A 7980-nucleotide genomic window follows, 5' to 3' on the forward strand; every position below is an offset into this window, starting at 1 on the left:
ACTCTTATTACGACGGAATTCCCATTTAAGAATAAAAAAAGTCAGTCGACACTCGGAAAACAAAGTAAATTATAAAATTTCGTCAAGGTGTACTTTGCAGGGGAGAGTAACTTTAGCTGCTTGTCAAAGACGTCCTGTGGCGGTGGTGTGGAATATAAACAACTTTCTGCATTGTTACAAAAAAAATATTATACAAATCAATACACAGAAAACCTAACTCAAGAATAAACAATTTCGAAGACTGACTAAATTTTAAAACTTCTGAGTTGTGTGTGGTTCAGAGGACTGGCACTGTTTATGACGTTATATTTTTTTTAAAGCAGCCGTCTCCCACCGAGATAGGATGACCCGAAAAAGAAGAAACACTTTTACCATTACTTACGTCCTCACCGTCTTGCAAGAGGCGCGCCTACATTACAGCTCAGGTTATTCTCCAAACTGCACTATCCCCCCACTCCTTCAGAGTACAGGCATACTGGCACTATACTTCTCACCTCCAAGACTAAGTCGTGTTAACCAGTTTCTATGAATACTTTCATAAATGTTACCTTGATCACACTCCAACAGCACGTCAGGTCATATATATTATATATAATACAGTTTTTTCAACACTCGGCCGTCTCCCACTGAGGCAGGATGATCCAAAAAAGAAACACTTTCACCATCATTCACACAATCACGTTCTTCGCAGAGGCGCTCAGATACGACAGTTTAGATGTCACTGCAAACAGCCAATATCCCAACCCCCTCCTTTAAAGTGCAGGCACTGTACTTCCGACCTCCAGGACTCAAGTCCGGCCAACTAGTTTCCCTGAATCCCTTCACAAAATATTATCCTGCTCACATTCCAACACGCTAACACATGCCTGCTGCACGTCCAAGCCCCTTGCACACAAAGCCTGTTTTACCCCCTCCATCCATCCTTTCCTAAGACAATCCCTATCCCTCCTTCCCTCCACTACAGATTTATACGCCCTCCAAGTCATCCTATTTTGTTCCATCCTCTCTATATGACCAAACTACCTCAATAATCCTTCTTCAGCCCTCTAATAATTTTAGTAACTCCACACCTCCCTATTTCCACACTACGAATTCTCCGCATAATATTTACACCACACATTGCCCTTAGACACGACATCACTGCCTCCAGCCTCCTCCTTGCTGAAGCATTCACAACACATGCTTCACACCCACATAAAAGGGTTGGTACCACTATACTCTCATACATTCCCTTCTTTGCCTCCACTGATAGGGGTATTTTTTTTTTTTTGTCTCCACAGATACTTCCTTTTTTCCTCAACCTTCATAAACCCATCTGCTGACAAATCTACTCCCAAATATGTGAACACATTCACTTCTTACATATTTCCTCCCTCCAATGTAATATCCAATTTTTCTTTACCAAACTCATTTGATACAGTCATCACCTTATTTTTATCTATGTTCACTTTCAACTTCCTTCCTTTACACACCCTCCCAAACTTGTCCACTAACCTTTGCAACTTTAGATCTTTCAAAAGCACAGTATCATCAGCAAAAGTAAATGTGTAAACTCCCATTTTGTATTTGATTCCCCATAATTTAATCCGTGAAGTTTAGCCTAAAAAGCAAGGGTCATTTCTGCTAAATAAGCAGAATAATTTTTTTTTAATAAATCTGCGAAAATGAATATGGGCATAATGAAAAAAATATCTATTATTTATTTTAAGTAATTTTTAATAAATTTGAAGTGAGCTATGATGTACTCAGTAGAATTTGGTTAAAAAATAGCTAGGTTAAGCTTCTAACTTTGGTTCAAAAATAAAAATACATCATTTTCAATGAAAAATATATCTAATAGTATGTAAAAGAAATTTTGCAAAAGATCAGTTTTTAAGGGACTTCGGCCTAATTGACCAATTTGCCTTATTAGGCACGACAGGACTGATGACACAGGGGATGCTGTTTGGCATCGCGCTATGATGATACACACATTACGAAATCGATCATGGATCCTTTTTTGAAGAGGTGAATTTGTGTTTTGCAAGGTGACGACTGAAAAGGGATTAATACAAGTACAATATTGAAAAAATAATCAAATATGCGAACAATGGTTTTTATAATAAACTACCTTAGTGAAGCGAAATATTTATTTCTTAATCGAGGGTTAAACTTGTGGAAAAGTCCACCTGAAGCTGGAACTGCTATTGTATGTATACATTCTTATGTTTAAAAATAAGTTGTATGAATAACTTTCTTTAAATCTGCTAGCAACAGTGTGCCACTTACCTTACATAAGCAATATAGTTGCTCCTAAACACCTAGTGCCTGGAGATTTGGAAGGTAATCAGGTTGGATCCAAGGAAGGGAAGGTCAGATTTCATTTCTTGAATCAAGAGTCCCTCACAGGCATCAAGGAACCCCCCTTGAGTACACACGCTCATTGTTTCGAGATAATGGAAAAGATATTCTTTTTTCTAAAAACTAATAGACAAGGCTAAACCATGAAGTGGTAATTTTGAGGCTCCATGGTAAGACTGGTAAGCAAAACTTATATTAAACCAATGTTGAAAATAGAACGTTTCTGGACTCTCTTCGGAATTGAGTTTTTTGTCATACTGAAACTACTTTAAGATACAGCTGAACTCTCAACATTCAAATTATTCATGTTAATTGGTGTTAAAGATAATTAACATTTTTAAATAATGAAATTAAGATTACCCTGAAGAGATAAATATTAAAAAAGTTTGCTTCAGCTCACCTGCACCAATTACGGGCGACTTCAACATGATCTAATGTATTGAAAATGAACAGAGACCCTCCTCCGTAGGTGATTATTTCACAGTGGCAATAAAAATCTAATGTAGAATACACGTGTAAGTTATCCCTTAGTACATGTAAGACAGTATACACATTTTATTTGTATATTTAGTCTTCCATGAGGTAAACTGTCATGATATAAATACCATGTACAGGTAGCCTATGTGACCACTTTGATTTTATGTTGGATACGGTCGGCACTGGATATTTTTTTAAGAAATAAACAATTTATGATGGCCAACAATAGGATGGGATAGATAGACATTATTCTGGCGAGTGGGAGATGGAAAATATCAGTAGATTAAGTTCGTCTTGCAGGACCGTGATACGAAGAAAAATTGTGACTAAGGATATATCAAGTACGCAGCTTGATGGTATAGGATGCCACAAACATTATACTAGGTGAGAAGGGTTGAGGTAGCTATAAAAAGTTGAAACAGATTTATGTAGTGTATGATGGGTCGAAATATTGCACGAGATGAAGTAGGGTAGTAAGTCAAGAGTTAAGTTACGATCTTTTTTCGACGGCTTGAATTAAATAAAACGGTGACAAAAGCGGAGTTGGTAGAGACAAGATTTTTACATTTCAACAGCTTGCAACCTATTAACTTTTATTTATTGTTCAAGCGATTTTAGATGTGATCGACTGAACGGAAAAGGACAGCTTTTAAATAAGTACCATTGATATTTATACCAATATCTTCCCAAGTGAGCTGTAAAAATCTTTGACGAGATTGTTACCTTGCATAGATTGTAATTTTCAATATATTTTCCAATTTGTAAAATTACAATTTATATTTACGAAAATCCAAAGTAATCCATTTAAAAATATTATATTTGAGTCTTGATTCTCTACCTTATGTTATACTATGATCAATTAGACACGTGTGCAACATCTTTATTTTGTAGACGTTTGGCCAACCAGTGACTGTAGAAGAGGAGGTAATTAGTTCCTCAGCCTAGACTAAGGTGTTCAACATATACGCCTCGGCTGAGAGACTGATTAACCTCCCCTTTTATTGTCCTCCGTATGTTCCTGTATAGTATTGGAAAACTATTGGTTGGTGAAGCGTCTGCAAAATAAAAATACCCAGATATTACACATGTATATTGCATCGTCTTGTCGGTATTGTAAGCCTTTATTATTATTACTAGTATTATTATTATTTATTGAAGATCGATAAACCGAAAATTACTACATACGCCCAGTTATTCTAATACTTGTTAACTATCTAAAAGCCTATTTAAAAAATTTCCAAACTAGTTACTTCAGTAATGTTAGGTGACAGTTCCTCAACAACTCTTTACAACAATGCTTACAATATCATTTTTATTTCTAAATATGTAGCGCATAATGCACAAAAGATTCCACAATAAAGTTTTAGAATGTTATTAGTATACATGTTATTAACACTATTAACTTTAAACCAAAGTACCATATTGGTCCTAGATAAAATACAGTGCTCTCTTGGCTTTGGGTCTTTATTGTGTTATCTCAGTTACCTAGGCAAAGTTAACAAGTGTCAGTGTGGCCAAGGTGCTCTGAGCACCTGTATACTGATAATAGCAACAAATTCTCCTTTGTTTACATAAAAAAATGTTAAAGTGTGTACAGAAAATTATCACGTCGCTATTGTGCACAATGTGAATTTAACAGACTGCAGTATTTGAAAAATATAAACATTAAAAAAAATAATGAATCAAGCCCCACCCCCCTCCTGGTTGACCAGCACAGCTGCACAACCATCAACTGTGTTAATTTGAATAATACGATCATTATAAACATAAGTGATTATACGCCTGCGCATGCTCGGTACTCACAGAAGGGACAATAGGCAACTCTATGAGGTACAAGTATTTCCTTATCTCCTGCGGCCTGTTCATTCATTCACAAGTCAGGTGACCAACATACACACTCACGCACCTTTACGCTGCGCCGCCCCGTCTTAAGTCTCACTATGTCAACAACACTTACCTGTATAAGTTGTCCAACCTACGCTCAGTGACTTGCACTTCACACACCACTTTCCACTTCAAACACTGGATAATTACTGGTATTATGTAATGACAAGGCGATAATACAAGGGATAAAATAAAAGAATTGAGAACGTACGGCCCCCTCACAAGGCGTCCAGCTTACTCCACTGCCGTGAATACCAGGAACTAGGCTACCGCTTGCCAAGATGCCAGTAGCGGCTAGACACTCTATATTACACTTTTTACCATCGATTTCTCATCCAGAGCGCTACATTTGACCAATTATCGTTGATGAATACTCTTTGCATGATGAACAGGTGCTGACCAAAAGGCATCAACGGTAAACTTTAATATTAGAAAAGCCATGGGAGAAAAGTCTTGGTGGTGTTTGCACACAATTGCTTACCAAGAATCGCCGCCTCCTTGCTATGTGATTGGTTGCTTGTGGTCACGTGACTTAGATCTGCTGTATACGGTACTGACCCTGAAAGACTAATAATGCTAAATTTACTCCTAGGAGTCTAACTCCCGAAAACAATAACATAACATTAAAAATATATCAAGAATACCCCAAGGTATTGACAATGACAGATCTCTATAAACTCAGTTTTTGTTTTTATAATTATTAAGGCATTTATCACGTTAGTGGACAGACAAACTGAAGTTTTAATTAATAATTTACATTCAGTGTACAGACCTGCAACCTAATAAACTAACCAGACTAACGCATATGTAAAATAATATCAGCACTTCACTTTGCAATCATAAATGTTACAGGCAGAATTTACATTACAACAAAATGGATTAATCGAATTTTGCAATATCTTAAACAGGAACGGAGAGAGACAAATTAACCAAATATTACCTTACTAATAATACCAAGATACGCTAACAAGGTCCACACAACAGTTACTACCCACAACACTATCTATCGTACCTTATGTTGGCTGCCGAAGTCAGGACTGAAACTGCACTCGCGGATGTCTAGACGGTGAGACAATAGACTTGATTCTGAGCCAGAACTCTGAGAGAAGCAGCGTTGCTCTGGGTGGACGCGTGTGTAGCTCGTCAGGCTTCACTCTCAAGTTATTTATGGGATTAGTGTAGCGGGGACATCCATCATAGTTCATTACTGTGACCCATAATTAGAAAGTTAAGCCAAGTTGTCCAGCAGGAAACCCAACCCCTCGTTACCCTCCCTCGAGAAACAGGAGGACTAGGGAGTTTCCTTGTTTCTGGGTAACAGTGCTTGTATTACCCTTTCATGAGATGCCACAAGCCGTTTGCAAATGATTTCTTTAATATTGATATTTAAATTTTAATCAACTAAGTGTGGCTTTAATCTGAAGGTCCTCGTAGGTCGTTTGCTCCGAGGTAAACTACCTCTTCTCACGACATGGTATTACGGGCAGAGTGGCACAAACACTCGCTCACTCCCAGACACTCGCTTCCCAGAACAACTACACAGATTTCTTTAACGTTTATTGATGATAATTTGCTGTTTGATGAGTGACCTTCGTTTTCTCGCGCTTTATTTTCGCGATGTACCTTCTAGCTAATTTCTGGACCCTATATCGCCGTAGCATTATAATGATGTTCCTCGTGTACAGCTTCTGTCCCGTTTATCTTCTTATCATCTTATTACAGGTAAGCGCAAATGATCTTGTGCTGGTGCGCACAATACGCCAACACGCAAACTGCCGCACCCACACCAGTGTAGTTGCTTACTCACTGGCCCATTTATCTGCTGACACACTAAACAAAAAGTGTATACACAGGTACATGACAGAATACGTTCATATGAACACAGACAGCGGACACAAGACTTTCACATATACACACACTCAGGCTCATATTATTTTGCACCTAATTCAGATGAACATTACCACATGAGCACTCAATCTGATGCAACACACAGACACAGACACACACACACACACACACACACACACACACACACACACACACACACACACACACACACACATACACAAACACAACATAAAACGGTGAACTAAGCAGAATAGCTGGAAACGACTACACTAGAATAAAGAAAACATGAAGACAATTCTCCGATGACACAGAGGCAAAAGATAAGAGTACAATACGATACGTAACCGTATTGAATGGAAAATAACAGTAAGAGACACAGTAGAAAAAACCTGAGCGTATAGCTGAGTAATCTAACAAAGATTACCGGGATGTATGTGAAGATCTGAATTAAAAGTCCAAAAAGTTCTTCACTGAAGACTCTGGGGAATTTTTTTTATATTTTATTTAAAAGAACATTACACATACAATCCTCATATAATTATATACATCATGTATTACAATCATGTCATATAAGGGGTAAAACTCAAGCTCCCCGTCCACTCTGAAAGTGTACTGGACTCTACCCAGGAGGACATAACTATAAAACTTAAAGCTACAAGGAAACATAAAATATCAAGTTCATTGCTAGTCGTCCAGTGCCTGACTGGAGCTACTGTGGAAAATACTGTATATATTTTCCAGAAATACAGTAGTTATTAAATGTAAATAGATGGCCATACTGTATTTAAAATTTATGTAATCGAAAACGGGAAGCTGCGCCTGCGCAGAAGAGACATTCGCCATCTTGGTTTTGAATTTGTATTAGAACGTTGGTGTAATGGGTAGAATTTTTCGTGCTCTAGAGGTTAAAATTGTGTTGACACCTCTCAAATAGGAGGCGAAATTGTTGGATGTGCACTCCTGCATAACTTGAGATATCAGACGACTGGACAAGACCTCTCCAGGAACCTCAGATAAGCTCTCTAGATTTGTGTATAATTCTGGCCAGCATTATTTTCATAGATTTAGTTAGAGTGAGGTTTTCTGAGTACGATACACATTAATCTCCATTCAAATTGGTGAGTGATATTAAGATATATTTTCCTTCTGTTATGTAAATGTGTGTATATATAATCCTTTTTTAATTTTAATATACAGTCCACAAATTTATATATTTACCAGCATTCCTGGTGATGTATATTTCATTTAATTAATAGGTCCAGAGCAACTTGTGGATATGACAGTGGTAGGTATCGAAGGGGGACATTTTTTGCGACCTAGGTGTCACAAATTCCTACTTGTCTAACTGATAAATAATAATTATCTGTTCATTTACTGTTATGTACATAATGATACATTCAGCTAAATGCAATTTTCCACATTTAATTTGCC

General features: G+C 37.3%; 1 long non-coding RNA gene across 1 annotated transcript in view; it reads right to left on the reverse strand.

Moving 5' to 3' along the window:
* LOC138853038 (uncharacterized) overlaps nucleotides 1–4953 on the reverse strand; it is a 170316-nt gene extending 165363 nt beyond the window's left edge. Inside the window, exon 1 of the long non-coding RNA XR_011392284.1 lies at nucleotides 4775–4953. This is a non-coding gene — a long non-coding RNA (uncharacterized lncRNA). The remainder of the gene's footprint in view (nucleotides 1–4774) is intronic.
* Nucleotides 4954–7980: the final 3027 nt, after the last annotated feature.

Source organism: Cherax quadricarinatus, chromosome 21, assembly GCF_038502225.1.
Source record: "Cherax quadricarinatus isolate ZL_2023a chromosome 21, ASM3850222v1, whole genome shotgun sequence".
NCBI lineage: Eukaryota > Metazoa > Arthropoda > Malacostraca > Decapoda > Parastacidae > Cherax > Cherax quadricarinatus.